At 45.0% G+C, this 22,133-nt stretch overlaps 1 pseudogene; it reads left to right on the plus strand.

Moving 5' to 3' along the window:
* Positions 1-894: 894 nt before the first annotated feature.
* Positions 895-1,029, plus strand: LOC116986535 (annotated as a pseudogene).
* The last annotated feature ends 21,104 nt before the right edge of the window (positions 1,030-22,133 follow it).

Raw genomic sequence — 22,133 nt, forward strand, 5'->3', positions numbered from 1 at the left:
TTCTCTCTCCATGGATACTGACTCGCCTGCTGGGAGTTTCCAGACATTTCATTTAGTTTATAGAGATACAGCGTGAAAACAGGCTCTTTGGCTCACCAATGACCAGCAACCACAACCAGAACACTAGTTCTATCCTACACACTAGGGACAATTTACAGAAGCCAATTAGCTTGTACAATCTTTGGAGTGTTGGAGGAAACTGGAGCTCTTGGACAAAACCCATACGGTCATAGAAACAGCGTACAAATTCTGTACAGACAGCACCCGCAGTCAGAATCGAGCCTGGGTCCCCTGACGCCCTAAGGCAGAAACTCTACCGCTGCGCCACTGTGCCACCCAGATTCTGTTTCAGTTATTTCTAAAGTTCTGCCGAATATCACCAATCAGGTAATTTGGCAAGATGGGGAATAGGGAAGTAGGTGAGGAGGAGGGAATCAAGGAGAGAGAAGGGGGAAGGAGAGGAGGATGAGAGCAGAAAGGAGGGGGGTGAGGAAGGGAGAGCTTAATGTGTCTACAGTGGATAGGACAATATTCAGATAAAGCAGCGACGCTAAGCTTGTTTTTCTCAAGAGAACTGATAAATGCCACTGAAGGAGATGATCAGTGAACAGCACCAAGTTGCTGTCATGACAGCTGAGTGTGTTAGTTTAGTCATGCAGATTAAGCGACAGGTCCTCTGATGTGCAAAACACCCCGAATAAAACACGTATTATAGATTGTAATTTGCAGCCTTTTATTTCATGGCATAGCAAGATAAGCACTGGTGAAGGACCTGGTAAGTTGAAGGGCAGGAGATACACTGAGTATAGCGTTTACTCAAGTCTCTCACCCTAGATTAGGGGAACCAAGAGCCAGAGGACATAGGTGTCAGGTGAGAGGGGAAAGATTTAATAGAAACCTGAGAGGCAACATTTTCACATGGAAACTGTTCTTATCAGTTTAATATCTGATACGTCCCTTATCTAGGGACCATATATTAAATTGATTTTTGGAACAGGGAGATGGAATAGAGGCTTAAAGTTATCTCTTAAATAAGGAAAAAAAAAAAAAGTGGATATATGGAACGAGCTGACAGAGAAGTAGTTGAAATGTGTAAGAAGGAACTGCAGATGCTGGAAAATCAAAGGTAGACAAAAATGCTGGAGAAACTCAGCGGGTGAGGGAGCATCTATGGTGCGAAGGAAATTGGCAACGTTTCGGGCCGAAACCCTTCTTCCGACTGAAGTAGTTGAGGCAGGTACTATAATAACATTAAAGATATATTTAGACGATAATTTGTTTAAGAAAGAACTGCAGATGCTGGAAAAATCGAAGGTAGACAAAAAATGCTGGAGAAACTCAGCGGTTGAGGCAGCATCTATGGAAAGAAGGAATAAACGAGAAATGCGGGAGAAACTTAGCGGGTGAGGTCTCGACCTGAAACTTCGCCTATACCTTCTCTCTATAGATGCTGCCTCACCTGCTGAGTTTCTACAGCATTTTTTGTCTACCTTAGACAGGAATTTGTGTCCTTTTCTTTACTAAAACTCTCTACTAAAATTAAGACTGCATTTCCACTCCCATTGTTGAAGTGTCTGCCTTTGACCAAACTAACATCATCTGTTCTGTTGTCACTGTATCTTTATGTAATTATGATCTGCTGAAGTTACATATACATATTGTTGTTGCACATTTTCTATTCCCCCACTACTGACTTCCTTCACAACCCCTGAAACTTTCTCTGAGACTAGAGTCCTAGAGTCACAGAGTTTTTCAGCATGGAAACAGGTCCTTCGGCCCAACTTGCCCACACTGGCCAACATGTCCCGGCTACACAAGTCCCACCTGCCCGCGTTTGGCCCATATCACTCGAAACCTGCCCTAGCCATGTACCTGTCTAACTGTATTTTAAACATTGGAATAGTCGCTGCCTCAACTATCTCCTCTGGCAGCTCGTTCCATACACCTACCACCTACTAATTTGTCTTTTATTTATTATTATACTTAGTTAATGTTTCTACTTGGCAGCTTTTAGAGAGGCTTCAGGTCCAACAATGATATGTGATGACATTAACTCACCAGATTATTTTTTTTTTGTTGCCTGACAGTGAAATTGTAGAGAGTATGAATGGTCATGAGCGAGTGAGAGAACGTGTGTGTGAAAATGTTAGGTGAAAGAGTGTGGCAATTTGAAAGAGCACGAATGAGAGAGTGTGAGTGTGAAAATGGGAGACAGTGAATGAATGAATGTGAATGAATCTGGGCGCAGCGGTAGAGTTGCTGCCTTACAGCGCCAGAGACCCGGGTTCAATCCTGACTACGCGTGCTGTCTGCATGGAGTTTGTGCATTCTCCCTGTGACCGCGTGGGTTTTCTCCAGGTGCTCTGGTTTCCGTTCACACTCCAAGGACGTTCAGGTTTGTAGGTTAATTGGCTTTTGTAAATTGTAAATTGGGCCTAGTGTGTAGGACAATGCTAGTGTGCGAGGTGATTGCAGACTCGGTGGGCCGAAGGGCCTGTTTCCGCGCTGTATCTCTAAAGTCTAAAGTGTGAGAGAGTGTGAAAGATAGTCAGTTTGAATGAGTGAGTGTGAGTTTCCAAGTGTGAGTTGGGGAATGCATGAGTGTGTGAGTGTGAGTAGGAGAGTATGCACAAAAGCATAAATTAATTTGAGAGTGCACTTGAATGAATACATCTGAGTGGGTGACTGTGAATGAGTGTAAGTATGAAGATGTGTGTGAGAGGGTGTGGGAAACGAGTGTGAGTTTGAGGGAGTGTGATTGAGAGTAGGATTGCAGGAGTGAATGAGTGAGAGGCTTGAATGAGAATTTTCTCCCCCATTCTACAGTCAGTCTGAAGAAGGATCCCAATCCAAAACGTCACCTGTCCATGTTCTCTGGAGATGTAGAATCAAGGAACTGCAGCTGCTGCTTTACCAAAAAAGAGGCACAAAGTAACTCTGCAGGTCAGGCAGTAATCCTGGAGAACATGGATAGGTGACGTTTCGGGTCGGAACCCTTCTTCAGACTGATTGTAGGGGGCGGGATGGGGGAAGAAAGCTAGAAGAGAGGAGAGGCAGGACAAAGGCTGGCAGGTCATTGTGGACAAAGGTGAGGTTTTTTGTGTGATGGGCAGATGGTTGGACATAGGCCAGAGATTTAAAAAAAAGTGTAAGACAAAAGGAATGAAGAGTTGTGGATTGTGAAGCCAGAGGAAAGAATGTAGGTGGAGAGGAGAGAAATTGGTGTGAATCCATGTTGGGAACAGGGGATGGGAGAGGGAGGTGGGATAAAGGGGGCGTGGGGGAGAAAGGGGAGGAGGGGGGGAAAGGGGAGGAGGGGGGGACGTTGTAATTGGTTACCTAAAATTGGAGAATTCAATGTTCTCCAGAGATGTTGCCTGACCCACTGAGTTACTCCAACGCTCTGTGTCTTTTCTTGAATGAGAGAGATTGAGTGAGTGTAACTGTGAGTGTGGATTTGAGATTGAGGGAGCCAGAGAATATGTGAGTTTGAGAATGAGAGTGAGTCAAGGTGAGTGGAATTATGTGTGTCCGAGTGTGGAAGTGATCGACAAGAGTGACTGCTTCAAGAAGGCAGCCAGCATCATCAGAGACCCACACCCTGGCCACGCTCTCATTTCACTCCTGCCATCAGGAAAACTGTAATGTCCAGTTTCAGGAACAACTGCTTCCCTTCAACCAAATGGCTATTAAACACTCCAACCTTCAAAAAGGCTCCAAACTATATAGACTTTGGGGACATTATTTTAGACCTCGCACTATTATTATTTGTCCATCTGTCTGTTTTCTTTTAATGTATACTGACTTTGTTTTAAAGGTAGACGCAAAATGCTGGAGTAACTCAGCGGGACAGGCAGCATCTCTGGAGAGAAGGAATGGGTGACGTTTTGGGTCGAGACCCTTCCTTGTGGGATGGAACTGCAGATGGTGGTTTACACTGAAGATTGACACAAAATGCTGGAGTAACTCTGCGGGTCAGGCAGCATCTCTGGAGAAAAGGAACAGGCAACGTTTCGGGTTGAGACCCTCCTTCGGACTGAGAGTCAGGGGAAAAGTTTTTTTTGTTTGTTTATTATGGTGCTTACAGAGTGCAATATTTACATATCTGTTGTGCTGCTGCAAGTTAGAAATTCATTGTCCCGATATCTCACTCTTGAAACACTCTTGACTCTTGTGTCTGTTGCTAAAAGTGTGCCAGCATCTGCGATGGTTAGCACGGTAAATGTGTTGAAGTTGGAGCAGATGGACAGTGGTGGGTGCTGTTGTTCTATACATTTGCTGAAGGTAAAAACTCCACTGAGTGTCATGCATCTAACAGGCAGAGAGCTGGCTGTGACGCTCTCTAAGGTACCACAGCTATCATGTAAAAGCTGCTGGGAATGGGCTGTGTAATACGATTGATGTTGTTTTGCAAACCACTAGTGCTTAAGTGCGGCTGCGGCGCTTCTTAATACGGTGACGGTCCTAAGTCACTTGTACAGATGGATTATTTTCCTTTAGTGCAGAAACGTTCCCACTGCTGGGAGTTTGGCAATTCCTCGGTGGCTTTGTGGAGTTTATTCTCGTCTTGCCGAGCTGCACGTGACCCGGTGGGATTGGAAAGCTATGATTCCGAGCAGTTTCGCAGTCTGCGAAAGACTAAGGATTTTAATAAACCAGGTTGACCTCACTGTGGATTTGCTAGGACTGTGGGGTTCACTACAGTTCACTAGGACTCACCACTGTTCACGGGGACTGCAGAACAAAAGCTTGAAAACGCTCACCACCAGACTTGGGAACAGCATTTTCCCTTCTGTTATCAGGCTTCTGTACAGTTCTTCCATAAGCTAGGGGACTGCCCAATTCACTTCTACCTCAATGAGGGCATTGGACGATGTCTAAGCAACTAGTGCGCTACAATGCTGAGAACTATATTCTGCACTCTGTATATTCCCCTTTGCTCTATTTATTGTACTTGAGTTAGAACTGATTGTATCTATCTTTGGTATACCTGATCTGTTTGGGTAGCATGCAAAATAAATAGACAATAGACAATAGACAATAGGTGCAGGAGTAGGCCTTTTGGCCCTTCGAGCCAGCACCGCCATTCACTGTGATCATGGCTGATCATCCACAATCGGTACCCCGTTCCTGCCTTCTCCCCATATCTCCTGACTCCGCTATCTTTAAGAGCTCTATCTAACTCTCGGTTGAAAGCATTCAGAGAATTGGCATCCACTGCCTTTTGAGGCAGAGAATTCCACAGATTCACTTCTCTCTGGGTGAAAAAGTATTTCCTCATCTCCATTCTAAATGGCCTACCCCTTATTCTTAAACTGTGGCCCCTGGTTCTGGACACCCTCAACATCGGGAACATATTTCCTGCCTCTAGCGTGTCCAATCCCTTAAAAATCTTATATGTTTCAATAAGATATCCTTCTAAATTCCAGTGTATACAAGCCCAGTCGCTCCATTCTTTCAACATATGACAGTCCCGCCATCCCGGGAATTAACCTCGTGAACCTACGTTGCACTCCCTCAATAGCAAGAATGTCCTTCATCAAATTTGGAGACCAAAACTATACACAATACTCCAGGTGTGGTATCACCAGGGCCCTGTACAACTTTTCTCTGTACCTCAGTCCATAGAGTCTTAATTATATTCTGTATAACTGTATAACTATACAGCATGGAAACAGGCCTTTTGGCTCAACTTGCCCATGCCGACTAGGATTCCTCATCTACACTAGTCCCATCTGCCCGCGTTTGGCCCATATCCCTCTAAACCTTTCCTATCCATGTACCTGTCCAAATGTCTTTTAAATGTATTTCCTTTGGCCTGAAGAGAGACACAAAGTGCTGGAGTAACTCAACAGGACAGGCAGCATCTCTGGATAGAAAGAATGGGTGATATTTCTGAGTCTGAAGAAGGGTCCCAATCCGCAACGTCACCCGTCCTTTTTCTCCAGAGATGCTGCCTGACCCGCTGAGTTACTCCAGCATTTTGTGTCTATCTTCGGTATATTGACGGCCTGATTGTAGTCACGCATTGTCTTCTTTGCTGACTGGATAGAATGCAACAAAAAAGCTTTTCACTGTTACCTCAGACTGGTGTGGGAATAATGGGTTTGGTTTCTTGGGCCACTGGCACCAGTACTGGGACAGGGGGGATCTGTTCTGTAAGGACGGACTTCACCTGAACGGTGCTGGGACTGGGGTCCTGGCAAATCATATAACTAGGGCAGTAGAGAGGTCTTTAAACTAAGTAGCGGGGGGGAGGTATCAAGGGGGGTAATAACGGCAGGGGTAGAGGAAATAGAGCAGGGTATCAGTGGGGAAGCGGAAAGTCAAAATGTGACAGGAGACAGAATGTGTGAAGATAAAGCTCTAGATGTAAAAGGGGCAAAAACGGAAAGGAAGGGTAGTAAAAATCATCTGAAAGTGCTTTATCTAAATGCACGGAGTATTCGTAATAAGATAAATGAATTAACGGTGCAATTAAGTATATATAGTTATGATATCGTGGCCATTACGGAGACATGGCTGCAAGGGGATCAGGACTGGGAGTTAAATATAGAGGGGTACTCGACAATTAGGAAAGATAGACAGGAAAGAAAGGGAGGAGGGGTGGCCCTTTTAATAAGGGAGGGAATAACGGCAATAGAGAGGAAGGATATTGCGTTGAAGGATCAGGATAGTGAAACAGCTTGGGTACAGATAGAGAATAATAAGGGGAAAAAAAACACTAGTGGGTGTAATTTATAGACCTCCAAATAGCTGTGACGCTGTTAGTCAGAACATAAATCTGCAAATAGTTGACGCATGTAAAAAGGGAACTGCTGTAATCATGGGGGACTTCAATTTTCATATTAATTGGGCAAACCAAACTGGGCAGGGTAGACTAGAGGAAGAGTTTATAGAATGTATTAGAGACGGGTTCCTAGAACAGTATGTCACAGAACCGACAAGGGGGGAGGCAATCTTGGATCTGGTCCTGTGTAATGAAGCAGGATTAATTAAAAATGTCATAGTTAGGGACTCGTTGGGAACAAGTGACCACAATATGGTCGAATTCCATATTCAAATAGAAGGGGAGCAGGTTGAAACTCAGGCTAGGGTGCTTAGTCTAAATAAGGGGGATTATGAAGGTATGAGGACTGAGCTGATCAAAGTTGACTGGGATAGCAGACTCAAGAATAAGACGGTACATGAGCAGTGGTGTACGTTTAAGGGTATACTGTATAACCTTCAAGAAAAATTTATTCCTATGAAGAAAAAAAGGGGTAAGGGTAAGAACAGTCAGCCATGGCTCAGTAAAACTATAAAGGATAGTATTCGGCTGAAGGCAAGGGCATATAAGGTAGCCAGAGATAGTGGGAGGGTAGAGGATTGGGAAGCATTTAAAGGTCAGCAAAAAATAACTAAGAGATTAATTAAGACGGGGAAAATAGACTATGAAAGGAATTTAGCGAACAACATAAAAACTAATAGTAAGAGTTTTTATAGCTATATAAAAAGAAAAAGGGTGGCTAAGGTGAACGTTGGTCCATTGGAGGGTGAGACTGGAGAGTTGTTGGTGGGGAACATGGAAATGGCAAAGGCATTAAACGAGTATTTTGTATCAGTCTTCACCATAGAAGACACAAAAAATATTCCAACGCTGGATAAACAGGGGGCGGTAGGAATGGAGGAGCTAAATACTATTAAGATCACCAAGGAGGTGGTATTAGGGAAATTAATGAGACTGAAGGAGGATAAATCCCCTGGGCCTGATGGATTACATCCAAGGGTCTTGAGGGAGATAGCGGTGGGGATTGTGGATGCATTGGTGATAATTTTCCAAAACTCCCTGGAGGCAGGAACGGTCCCAGTGGATTGGAAAATGGCCAATGTAACACCTATATTTAAAAAAGGAAGTAAACAGAAGGCGGGTAACTATAGACCGGTTAGTCTAACATCGGTGGTGGGTAAAATGTTAGAGACAATTATTAAAGAAACACTAACGGGGCACTTGGATAAACATGACTTCATCGGACAGAACCAGCATGGTTTTGTGAAGGGGAAGTCCTGTTTAACGAATCTGCTCGAATTCTTTGAGGAAGTAACAACCCGGGTGGATAAAGGGGAACCGGTGGATGTGGTATACTTGGACTTCCAAAAGGCTTTTGACAAGGTGCCACATAAGAGACTATTGCTAAAAATAAAAAATTATGGGATTGGGGGTAATATATTAGCATGGGTAGAGGATTGGCTAACAAATAGGAAGCAGAGAGTGGGGATAAATGGTTCATACTCGGGATGGCAACCGGTAACTAGCGGGGTTCCGCAAGGGTCGGTGCTGGGACCCCAGTTGTTCACAATTTATATAAATGATTTGGAGGAGGGAACCAAGTGTAATATATCAAAATTTGCGGACGATACAAAAATGGGAGGAAAAGTAGGGGATGAGGAGGATAGGAAGAGTCTGCAAAAGGATATAGATAAGCTAGGTGAGTGGGCAACAACTTGGCAGATGAAATTTAATACTAATAAATGTGAAGTCATTCACTTTGGGAAAAAAAATGATAGGGCAAGTTATTTTCTAAATGAGGAGGAGCTGCGTTGTAATGCAAAGCAAAGGGATCTAGGGGTATTAGTACATGAATCACTAAAAGTTAGTATGCAGGTGCAGCAAGCAATCAGGAAGGCCAATGGAGTTTTGGCCTTTATTGCTAGGGGGATTGAGTATAAAAACACGGAGGTCTTGCTGCAGCTGTACACAGTATTAGTGAGACCACATTTGGAATACTGTGTACAGTTCTGGGGTCCATACTTAAGAAAGGATGTACTAGCCCTGGAGGCAGTGCAGCGAAGGTTTACAAGATTAATTCCTGCAATGAGGGGATTGACATATGAGGAAAGGTTAAGTAGGCTGGAACTCTACTCTTTGGAGTTTAGAAGAATGAGAGGCGATCTCATTGAAACATATAAGATCGTGAGGGGCCTTGATCGGGTGGATGCACCGAGGATGTTCCCAATGATCGGGGAAACTAGAACTAGGGGACATAGTTGCAGAATAAGGGGGGGCTCTTTTAAAACTGAGATGAGGAAGAACTTCTTCACCCAGAGGGTGGTTAATTTATGGAATTCACTGCCCCAGGGAGCAGTGGAAGCAGAAACTTTAAATATATTTAAGACTAAAATAGATGTTTTTTTAGCTGCCAAGGGGATAAGGGGCTACGGGGAGAGGGCAGGGATATGGACCTAGGTATGGTTAGTATAGTAAGACCTGAGTGATCTCCTGGACAAGTGTCGATCGCCTGGATTGGGGTCGGAGAGGAATTTCCCGGATTTTTTTCCCGAATTGGACCTGGGTTTTTATCCGTTTTTTTGCCTCCCCCAGGAGATCACGAGGTTCTTGGGGTGGAGAGGGGTGATAGCGGTATAAAGGGGAGGGTAGTGTCTTGTGTTCTGTGTCTTGTGTCTATTGTTTGTGGGTAAGTGTGTCTGTTTAGTGTTCAGCCATGAGCGAATGGCGGTGCGGGCTCGACGGACCTGGTGGTCTACTCTCGCACCTACTTTCTATGTTTCTATGTTTCTATGTAATAATAAACTAAACTACAACTAAACTATCTCTTCTGACAGCTCGTTCTGTACACCCTCAAGTGACAATAATGAACCTAAATCCCAAATTCTGTGACAATGCAGCACGGACTGCACGGTGAGCGGAACGGTGGCGCAGTGGTAGAGTTGCTGCCTTACAACGCCAGAGACCCAGGTTCGATCCTGACTACGGGTGCTGTCCGTACAGAGCTTGTGTGTTCTCCCTGTGACCTGCATGGGTTTTCTCCGGGAGCTCCGGTTTCCTCCCACACTCCATGGACCTACAGGTTTGTAGGTTAATTAGCTTCGGTAAAGATTGTAAATTGTCCCCGGTGTGTAGGATAGTGTAGGGGTGATCACTGGTTGGTGGGCCGAATTACCTGTTTCCACACTATCTCGAAACTAAACTAAACAAAACACTCCTTCCACACTTTGCTTCAACAGCAGCCTAGACTGTAAGGTTTCTAAAGTAGGCCTGGATACCATAACCATGTGAATCAGAGGTGTCATTACTGATACATACGCACAGCTGACATCTTCCATCGTTGCTCTGAAACTAACATATGTTAATTCTGTTTACATATCTGAAATTCATTTTCTGTCTCAGTGGTTAGCTCATGGACACTGGCCATACAGTCATACATACATGGGTGTTTAAAACAGCCTACACTTTCCCTCACCACTTCTTTACAGTTCCCTTAAGTGGCAGCTTGCTGTGTTGCCTTGCTGTGAACACAGATATAAATCACTCCTGTTAATTTGGGTTTTTTTGTTTAAATAATTAACAAGGCGTCTTTTATTGTGATTGCATTTTGTAATATATTACGGGCCACATTGTAAAGGGAGCAGTCAATCTATTTTCAGCTCTTAGTTGTCACTTGCATTAGGTTTCTTGTGTTGAGCGATAATCTAGACGCATATAAAGATCTGTGTCCAAACTTTTAAACAAAAACATATTTTCCTGGCAAGCTCATGCACACAGCAAGGGGCAACTTTTTTTTTTCTGGAAGTCCCACGAATGAATGGAAAAGATTCAGCTGGCTCTCAGGGGCACAGCTTTCTGGCCATGTTACATTTCTGCAGTAGCCAGCAACTATCAGCTTTGACAAAAAACTCACATCAGTTTAGTTCAGTTCAGTTTATTGATACAGCGTGGAAACAGACCCTTCGGCCCACCAAGTCCACGCTGACCATCGTTCAACCGTCATGCTCTCTGTAGAACAAAGAGGGACCCGGCATGGGGGGGGGGATGGGTAGGTGGGGGTGTGGGTGAGGTAGGGGGGTTAGGTGGGCGTGGGGGTGGGGATGAGGTAGGTGGGGGTGGAGGTGGGGAGGGGGGTAGGGGGGGAGGGGGAGGTGGAGAGGGGGGGAGTAGCCGAGATGAAAGAAGAACCATGGGGGACGATAATGAATACTTTGTAACTGTGTCGGCGCCCTTTACATGGCAACTCTTTGCATACCTTGTGTATGGTACGCAAAACAAAGAGTATCACTTTGACATGTCACATGTGATAATAATAAAGTATGAAACTATCTATCATTATCATACTTTCTCAACCTCTCCCTTTTCATCAGGGACAATTTTACACAGGTTGGCACGGTGGGGCAGCGATGGAGTTGCTGCCTCACAGTGCTAGAGACACACGTTCGATTCTGACTACGGTTGCTGTCTATACAGAGTTTGCGCATTCTCCCCGTGCCCACGTGGTTTTGCTCCGGGTGCACAGGTTTCCTGTGACCATTGGCTTCTGTAAATGGTCCCTAGTGTGTTGGATAGAACCAGTGTACGGGCGATTGCCGGTTGGCGATCACGGTGCCACCCTTCTACACATTCTATTGTGCCATACTCAGTAGTGTATGGTACGATCTTTGACCAAAACACCCTTGCCACTCATGTATGCCCTCTCGGGCAAGGCAATGTGTTAAAGAAAAAGTGCTTGGGATGACGTTATCTGCTCAATTCAATTCAATTCAACTTTATTGTCATTGCACAGATACAAGTATAGGTACAACGGAATGCAGTTTAGCGTCTGGTCATAGTCATAGTGCAAGATAGTAGAAGTAGGATAAATACAGAATAAGCATACAATAGAGTAAAAGATTACTGGTTAACAATGTGTGGAATGTGGATGGATTAGAAAAACAAACTGGTACATAGGCAAATACTGTATACAAATGGGAGAGACTAAAGATATCTAGCGACGGGACTCCGAGTTCAGCAATGTAATAGTGTTATTGAAAAAGCTGTTCCTCATCCTGCTTGTGCGAGACCTGAGGCTCCTGTATCGCCTCCCTGATGGGAGGAGGGCAAACAGTCCATGGTTGGGGTGGGAGGGGTCTTTGATGATTTTCCAGGCCCATCTCAGACACCGTTTTCGGTGGAGGGCATCCATGGCAGGGAGCGGGGCACCGATGATGTACTGAGCGGTTTTCACCACCCGTTGTAGTGCCTTCCTGTCCGCTACGGTGCAACTGCTGTACCATACCGTGAAGCAGGTGGTCAGGATGCTTTCGATGGTACAGCGGTAAAAGTTGGTCAGGATCTGTGGGGACAGGTGAGCTTTCTTGAGCCTCCTCAGGAAGTAAAGGCGCTGCTGCGCCTTTTTGATCAGTTTGGTGGTATTGAGGGACCAGGACAGATCCTCCGAGATGTGTACCCCGAGGAATTTGTAGTTGGAGACGCGCTTCACCTCAGTCCCGTTTATATGGATGGGGGTATGTCTGCCCCCTCTGATTCTTCCTGAAGTCAACAATAATTTCCTTCATCTTCTTGGAGTTGAGGACTGAGGTTATTGTTGGCACACCAGGCTGCCAGGTTCTGGACCTCCTCCCTGTAGGCTGACTCGTCGTTGTCACTGATCAGTCCTACCTCCATGGTGTCGTCGTCAAATCTTATGATGCCGTTGGAGCCATACGTAGGGATGCAGTCATGGGTGAAGAGGGTGTAGAGAAGAGGGCTGAGCACACATCCTGTGTTCAGTGTTATAGTGGAGGAGGTGAGGTTGTTGACCCTAACAGACTGGGGTCTGTTGGTGAGGAAATCCAGTGTCCAGTTGCAGAGGGAGGTGGTGATGCCAAGTCCGCTGAGTTTGGTGATCAAGCTAGCGGGGATGACAATGCTAAAGGCGGAGCTGAAATCGATGAACAGCAACCTGATGTAGGTGTTATTGCTGTCCAGGTGGGTCAGGGCAGAGTGTAGGGCCGCCGATATGGCGTCCTCTGTAGACCTGTTGGCCCGGTAGGCAAACTGATGGGGGTCCAGTGTGGGGGGGGAGGCTGGCTTTGAGGTGAGCCAAGATCAGCTGCTCAAAGCACTTTGCGATGACGGGGGTGAGTGCCACTGGGCGGAAGTCGTTGAGACTCCCTGTAGCTGATTGTTTGGGCACTGGCACAATGGTTGATGTCTTGAGGCAAGTGGGGACAACACCCTGGGCCAGTGACAGATTGAAAATGTCAGTGAGGACCGGGGATAGTTGTCCAGCACATGCCCTGAGCACCCGCCCGGGGATGCCATCGGGGCTGGCAGCTTTGTGCTCATTCACCTTGCTCAGTGCGCCTTGTACAGCAGAGGTGGAAAGACTGAGGGGTTGTTCGTTCGGGGGTGGAGCAGCTTTGATGGCTGGAGTTTTGTTGTCCCGGTCAAAACGAGTGGTTTAGCTCGTCAGGTAGGGAGGCGTTGTCTGGGGGGGGGGGGGGGGGGGTTAACTTTATGGTAATCGGCAATGGATTTGATGCCTTGCCACATGCGCCTGGGGTCGGAGTTGTTTTGGAAATGCTCCTCGATCTGCCGTTTGTGATTGAGTTTAGCGTTCCTAATTCCCTTTTCATCCCTTTCAACCTCTTCATCGTCCCACATAGGAAGCGCCTCTACTCTCTAGAATTTAGGAGATTGAGAGGGGATCTTATAGAAACTTATAAAATTCTTAAGGGGTTGGACAGGCTAGATGCAGGAAGATTGCTCCCGATGTTGGGGAAGTCCAGGACAAGGGGTCACAGCTTAAGGATAAGGGGGAAATCCTTTAAAACCGAGATGAGAAGAACTTTTTTCACACAGAGGGTGGTGAATCTCTGGAACTCTCTGCCACAGAGGGTAGTCGAGGCCAGTTCATTGGCTATATTTAAGAGGGAGTTAGATGTGGCCCTTGTGGCTAAGGGGATCAGAGGGTATGGAGAGAAGGCAGGTACGGGATACTGAGTTGGATGATCAGCCATGATCATATTGAATGGCGGTGCAGGCTCGAAGGGCCGAATGGCCTACTCCTGCACCTAGTTTCTATGTTTCTATGTTTCTAACATTGCTTCCTGTTTTGATGACTGGCGATCAAGTGACGGAGCCATCTTTGCGCTAGCTGTTGCATGGATGTGGGAGGGCGGGTGAGCTTGATGCAGCGGGGAGCCGAGCGCTTGAGCTGGCAAATGGATTAACTGCAGGCATGTTTCCCCGGCCTTCCCATCCATTTATTTTAATTTTTAATGGATGGGAAATTGTGGGAGTGCAGCTGGAGGGAAGGGGTTCCCTGCTGGGAGTGTGATTTGGTGTAATCAGCTGCCTGGCATGTAAACGATGTAGGAACACCTGTTAACTGACGTCCAACACCAGAAGAAGTTGGGGAGATTATCCTCTTTGTGTTACTTGCAGCAAACACCCAGACGCAGCTCGGAAGAAAGGATTTAAAACACTCTGCATACCACAAGCGGGCACCACCTTTCCCATCTACATGGGAATTAGATTTTTAGCCAGGTCTTGGTTCACATAAGGTGAACATTGCAAAATGGGACAATTTCTACTGCAATGATAAAAGATAACTTTTCTTTTACCGGTGTCTTTTACTATTCCATCACCCACCGAGTCTTAGAATTAATGAAGTGTAAGTCTTTGCTGAGACCACACTGGGAGTATTGCATGGAGTTTGGTCTTATTTATGGAGTGTAACATTCACCTGGAAGGTTGCACTAAGATGCCTCCGCAGATTGATAAGAGGACGTAAAGTGCTGGAGTAACTCAATGAATCAGGTAGCATCTCTCGAGATAAAGGGTAGGTGATATTTCGGGTCAGTACCCTTCTTCAGAAAGACCCTTCTTCTGAGGACATTGAAGAAGGGTCCCGACCCGAAACGCCACCTATCCTTTATTCCATACATGTAGCCTGACCCACTGAATTACTCCAGCACTGTGTCCTATTGTTTATTAACCAGCATCCCCATATGATAATAAAACACTCTTGACATACTGTAGAAACAAAGAACTGCCAATGCTGTTTTATGCCAAGGATATTCATGATGCCTTGGGAAAGCAGCCAACAAAATCAAGGACCAGACATACCCTGGCTATTCCCTCTTCACTCCCTCCTATCGCACAGAAGATTCAATAGTTTGAAAGTACGTGCCACCAGATTCACGAACAGTTTCTTCTTTCACTGTTATCAGACTCACAAAGGCTCTGTGGGGGAGGACCATAGTCTAGGGGCCTTCTGCTGCTGAACGTCGAGGGACACATGGGGTCACCCCTTACACAAGGTAAGGGATATCATCCCAGGGGGGCAGAGGAGTGGCAAGGGGATTTAGTTTAAAAATGGGTGCCAACACTACTGAGTGTGACACCATTGAACGCATGGACACTGAGAATAGATGAAGTATGTTTGCACAGGTTTTGTTATGTATAGAAGATAGACAAAATGTTGGAGTAACTCAGTGGGTCAGGCGGCATCTCTGGAGAAAAGGAATAGGTGACGTTTCAGGTCGGAACCCTTCTTCAGACTGAAGGTAGAGGTGGGTAGGGGGAATAAGCTGGAGTTGAGATATACTTGTTATTCGGAATAAAGTTTGTATGTGGAAAAAAAAACTATCAAATGCTAAAGATGAATTCTAAATCTTCCAATCTACTTTGTTGTGGCACTTGCACTTTTTTAAACTGCATGTTCTCTGTAGCCGTATTGCTATATTTTACAATCTGTTTATGTTTTTCTTTTGCTCTACCTATTGTACTCACCTGTGGTATGATTTGCCTGGATCGCATGCAAAACAAAGTTTTCACTGTGGAAACAAGGGGCCACAGATGCTAGTTTGATAAAGAAGACACAAAGTGCTGGAGTAACACAGCAGGTCAGGCAGTATTTCAGGAGAGCATGGATTGGTGACGCTTTGGGTTGTGACCCTTCAAGGACTACATCTCAGTACAAATTACAATAATAAGCCAATAAGTAGAAGGGTACAGAGAGAGAAAAAAGATGTAGAGAGAGAGATAGATGGAGAGACTATGCAGCCTTTGTTATAATCTTGAAATTTTTTTAACACTTCTATAACTATAGATTAAAATCATACATATTTCTTTTTAACTCACCCTCTGAATGCAACCCATCCCAGGAATGACTGGAAGAGGTTTGTTTCCACTTGCACACATTCATCCTGTCCACAGTTGTTCTGAAGAAGGGTCTTGACCCGAAACGTCACCAATTCCTTTTCTCCAGAGATGCTGCCTGACACGCTGAGTTACTCCAGGTTTTTGTGTCTATCTTTGGTTGAAACCAACATCTGCAGTTCCTTCCTACACAATTAGAGCCTGATCTACTGAGAATACCAGGCACTTTCAGTGCCAATTATTATTTCAACATCTGTAGTACAGGCCCACCACCGATTTTCGGGCAACTGGTGGGCCGGTATCTCGGCCCCTCTGTGGCCTAGGTGATCGTTCCAGTACCGTTGGATTCCTTTCAGAGGCCGTGACTTCTGTTGAATAAGCTAAAAGGATAATCTAGAAAGGCTCTGAAACCAAAGATGCCGGAAAATTGGTGGTGGTCCTGCATTTCCTTTTTACGAATTAGGCATTATGTGCAGTGCTTTTCCTGTACACAATTAATATGCGTTTAAATGAAGATATTGTCAATAGCAGCAACGTAGAAAGATCAATCATTCTAATATAAATGTATCCGAGTTTCCATGTTCTGACAACACACAGGTAAGATAAATGATGTACATCCTGACGGATTGACAAATAGCTATAATTAGACAACAGAATCTATTGCGTGTTATATTAATGGGTTATGTGTAATCCTTTGCATTCTCACCGCAGTCAGTTGGTTGTGAATTCAATTCTCTGCAAATTCTTGCAGCTGCTTCCATACAATCATCATACCCATCCATATAACTTTTTAGACACAAATTGCTGTAGTAACTCAGCGGGACAGGCAGCATCTCTGGAGAGAAGGAATGGTTGACGTTTCGGGCCAAGACCCTTCTTCAGTGAGGGGGAGGTTGTTGTGCATGTTGGCACGAATGATATAGCTCGGAAGAGGAAGGAGGTTCTGCAACACGAGTTTAAGGAACTGGGTAGAAGGCTGAAAAGCAGGACCCGTAGGGTAATAATCTCAGGTTGCTTCCAGTACCTCGTGCTAGTGAAGGTAAGAACAGGAAGATAGGGGAACTGAATGTGTGGCTGAGGAGTTGGTGCAGGGGGAAGGGATTTACATTTGTGGATCATTGGGATCTCTTCTGGGGCAGGGGTGACCTGTATAAAAGGGACGGGTTGCACCTTAACCGGAGGGGGACCAACATCCTAGTGGGCAGGTTTGCTAATGCCACACGGGAGGGTTTAAACTTGATTGGCAGGGGGTGGGATCTCGTGCAGGCCAGAGTCACGTGAGAGGCTAGAGGTTGGTATGGAGGGTGGTGTGGGAAAGGTTAGTGGACAGAATAGGCAGGTGAAAGGTGGAGAGCAAGGAAGAAGGGTTAGTTTAAACTGCACACAGTTTAATGCAAGAGTAAGGCAGATGAGCTTAGGGCATGGATAAGTACGAGCGACTGGGACGTTGTAGCCATGACTGAAACCTGGTTAAGGGAGGGGCAGGACTGGCAGCTCAATGTTCCGGGGTACAGGAGTTTCAGGAGAGACGGGTGAGGGAAAAAGCAGAGTGGGGGGGGGGTTGCATTGTTCACGGCAGTGATCCGAGGTGACATTACGGATGGTTCATCGAGTGAGGCTATATGGGTGGAGCTGAGGAACAAAAAAGGAATGATCACCTTGTTGGGGGGTGTACTACAGACTCACGAATAGTCAACAGGAATTAGAAGAATAAATGTGCCAGGAGATTGCAGACAGCTGCAGGTCAAATAAGGTCGTTGTCGTCGGGAATTTTAACTTTCCCAATACAAACTGGGAAAATCATAGTGTGAAGGGTTTAAATGGGATGCGTTTCCTCAAAAGTGTTCAGGAGAGTTTTCTTAAGCAGTATGTAGAGACCCCCACACGTGAGAGGGCAACGCTGGATCTAGCATTGGGAATTTGGGATGGACAAGTTAATGAAGTGTTTGTGGAGGAGCCTTTTGCGACAAGTGACCACAGTTTGATTAGGTTTAAGATAGTTATGGATCGGGACGGAGAAGGTCCAGGTGTTAAAATGCTCAACTGGGGTAAAGCCAACTGAGAATATGAGAGAAGGTCTCGCTCAAGTTGACTGGAGCAGGATATTTGAGGAGAAAGGAACATCGGCCAAGTGGGATGTTTTTAAAAGGGTGCTGACGAAAGCTCAGGATATGTATGTCCCCGTTAGAGTGAAGGGCAAAGCAGGCAAACGTAAGGAATCTTGTCTGACGAGGGAAATTGAGGCGTTGGTCAAAAACAAGACGGATGCATGGGACAGGTATAGGCAGCTGGGATCAAGTGCATCCCTGGTGGAGTTTCGGGAGCTAAGGAGTAAACTGAAAAAGGAGATCAGAAGGGCAAAAAGGGGCCAGGAGATAGCTCTGGTGGGTTGCATTAAGGACAATCCCAAAAGATTTTATAAATACATAAAGGGGAAAAGGGGAATCAAAGAGAGAGTGGGACCTCTCAGGAATCAAAGCGGTCACCTCTGTGTGGAGCCACAGGAGATGGGCAAGGTCCTCAATTAGTATTTCTTCTCTGTATTTAGCAAGGAGAAAGACAGTAGGACGGAGGAGCTTGGGGCAGTCACTGGAAGTGCCTTGAGAGCAGTCGGTGTACTGGCGAAGAAATACTGAAGGTACTATCGTGTTTGAAGGTGGACAAATCTCCAGGGCCTGATCAGATATATCCAAGGACATTGCGGGAAACTAGAGAGGAAATTGCGGGCGCTCTGGTTGAAATTTACGAGTTGTCCTTAAATACAGGAGAGGTGGCGGAAGACTGGAGGGTGGCAAATGTTGAGCCTCTTTTCAAAATTGCTGGGAACTATAGGCCTGTGAGCTTAACATCTGTAGTTAGAAAGTTACTAGAGAGTATTTTGAGGGATAGGATATACAGGCATTTGGATGGGCAAGGGCTGATTAGGGATAGTCAGCATGGTTTTGTAGGTGTCTCTCCAAATCTGAGTGATTTTTTGGACTAAAAATTGTAGATGTTGTGTTCAAGGTTCCGCATTGTGTTGAGTATTGAGTATAGAAGTTAGGAGGTGATGTTGCAGTTGTATAAGACGTTGGTGAGACCGCATTTAAAATATTGTGTTCGTTTCTAGGCACCATGTTATAGGAAAGATATTGTCAAGCTTGAAAGGGTTCTGAAAAGATTTATGAGGATGTTGCCAGGACTAGAGGGTGTGAGCTAAAGGGAGAGGTTGCGTAGGCTGGGTCTCTATTCCTTGGAGCACAGGAGAATGAGGGGGGATCTTATAGAGGTGTACAAATAATGATAGATCGGGTAGATGCACAGAGTCTCTTGCCCAGAGTAGGGGAATCGAGGACCAGAGGACATAGGGTCAAGGTGAAGGGGAAAAGATTTAATAGGAATCTGAGGGGTAACTTTTTCACACAAATGGTGGTGGGTGTATGGAACAAGCTGCCAGAAGAGGTAGTTGAGGCTGGGACTATCCCATCTTTTAAGAAACAGTTAGACAGGTACATGTATAGGACAGGTTTGGAGGGATATGGACCAAGTGCAGGCAAGTGGGACTATTGTAGCTGGGACATTGTTGGCCTGTGTGGGCAAGTTAGGCCGAAGAGCCTGTTTCCACACTGTATCATTCTATGATTCGATGAGTATATGAAGTTTTATAAGTTAGCGTTGTGCAGCATTGAGCTATGATATGCTCGGTGATGGGAGATATGTCTCATATGAAGGCAAAATGGATTACTTTGGTGTGGCATCATGTAGCAGACATGATGGGCTGAAGGGCCTCTATCTATGCTCTGTTTTCTATGTACAATGATACAGTCTTTATAATAATCTTAAACAACTTTAACGCAGAAGTGCAACTGTTATCAGGCAACTGATTGTGTTCTCATCAGCTAGAGTGCGGTCCTGAACTCCCATCTACCTCATTGGTGACCTTCAACTATCTTTAATCAAACTTTCTCGGACGGATGTGGAGAGGATGTTTCCTCTAGTGGGAGAGTCTAGGATTAGAGGTCATAGCCTCCGAATTAAAAGACGTTCCATTAGGAAGGAGATGAGGAGGAATTTCTTTAGTCAGAGGATGGTGAATCTACGGAATTCTTTGCCACAGAAGGCTGTAGATGCCAAGTCAATGGATATTTTTAAGGCAGAGATAGATAGATTCTTGATTAGTACAGGTATCAGAGGTTATGGGGAGAAGGCAGGAGAATAGGGTTAGAAGGGAGAGATGGATCGGACATTGAATGGCGGATTAGACTTGATGGGCCGAATGGCCTAATTCTACCCCTATCACATATCTTGCACTAAATGTTGTACCTTTATCCTCTATCTGTGCACTGTGGACAGCTTGAGTGCATTCACGTATAGTCTTTTCTTTGACTGGATAGCAAGCAAATGAAAGCTTCCTCGGTACACTTGACAATAATAAACTAAACTAAACCAAAGTATCTTAAATTTAAATCTGATTCTGAATGTGACTCATTCCCGCACACACCGGTAGACATCAGTTCCCACTTGCACCGGATAATCCGGTCCACAGATCATTCCAAGTTGCCGAAGGCTTGTTCTCACCCACTCCTTTTATTATATAAGAAGAACACTGTGGCAATAATTGACGCAGATGCCAACATCTAAGCTGAACAATTTGTGCTCAAGTAAGCCCATATTGTCTATGAATTATAAGATTTAATTATCCCTTGTCATCAATTTTCACAGGGAGGTTTGTTTGAGGAGGAAGAACTCGGAATTTATCAACATCTGGGGAAGTTCCTAGTTTGCTGAACTCTTATCTGCCGATGCTGAAATTCTGTGGACAGCCATACTGCTGAGACTCTGCGAAATAAAGCAGATATTTAAATGGGCTTGTTAACATCTTCGCAATAAGGATTCCTGTAGATGCTTCAGTTTACAATTTTTTAAAGACATCCCATGCAGGCAGCACAGTGGCGCAGCGTTAGAGTTGCTGCCTTGCAGTGCCGGAGACCCGGGCTTGATCCTGACTATGGGTGCTGTCTGTGCGGAGTTTGTACGTTCTCCCCGTGACCGCATGGATTTTCCCCAGGTACCCCAGGTTTCCTCCCACTCTCCAAAGACGTCCAAGTTTGTAGGTTAATTGGCTTCGGCAAAGATTGTAAATTGTCCCTCGTGTGTGGGATAGTGTTAATGTGCGGGGATTGCTAGTCGGCGCGAACTCGGTGGGCTGAAGGTCCTGTTTCCACATTGTATCCCAAAACTAAACTGAACTGAACTAAACTAAACTTAACCTCGTGGCTGAAAATGGCTGCAAACTCAATTGATCGGAAAGATTCCTTTACACTATCAGTAACACCTACGCTATTTGCAAGATCACCTTTTATTTAGGTACAACATTAACAGGGGCAGAAAAAGTAAACGTACCCGAATACTTCTTGTTTTCCATTAAACGTGTGGAATACTGGATAATTAGGCCAAGGAAAACAGGAGAAGTGAAAAAGACATAAGACTGGATTGTTTATCAATCATTCGACCAATTATGACTTATTTTTCTGCTCACGATAATTTATGATCAATGTGCTCAGATATTAATAAACAGATGGTAATAAAAAAATTCAATGAAATTCATTGTTGCAGCCACAGCTGGGGACAATTTTACAGAGATAATTGCCTTAATTTATAGTTGTCAATTCCATGCTTGCTTCATCTGTAATCTGCAGTTCAGATTCTTTAGTCTTCGCAATACATATCTGACAAGGAATTATAACATATTTTTAAAGACATTCCTACGGAGACAGATCAGCTTGACACCTTCTCACTGAAGGAAACATGACTTTGGACTTGTTTTTGATCAATTATTATCAGTCATGAGTGAAAATGAATGCACTCAGAAACTAGGAAATAACCGACTTCAGATGGAAGAGGCTGGAGGGAATTCACTTGTTTAAATATTTGCTCGCAAGTCTTTCTAATTAAAGTTTTACAGGTTTATGTTAAGGTTTATTAATGTCACATATCCCAAGGTACAGTGGAAACCTTTGTTTTCCATGCTATCTGATCAGGTCAGATAATACTGTTAATGTTAAGGGTTTGGACACGCTAGAGGCAGGAAACATGTTCCCGATGTTGGGGGAGTCCAGAACTAGGGGCCACAGTTTAAGAATAAGGAGTAAGCCATTTAGAACGGAGACGAGGAAACACTTTTTCTCACAGAGAGTGGTGAGTCTGTGGAATTCTCTGCCTCAGAGGGCGGTGG

The sequence above is a fragment of the Amblyraja radiata genome, chromosome 23 (assembly GCF_010909765.2).
Source record: "Amblyraja radiata isolate CabotCenter1 chromosome 23, sAmbRad1.1.pri, whole genome shotgun sequence".
Taxonomy (NCBI): Eukaryota; Metazoa; Chordata; class Chondrichthyes; order Rajiformes; family Rajidae; genus Amblyraja; species Amblyraja radiata.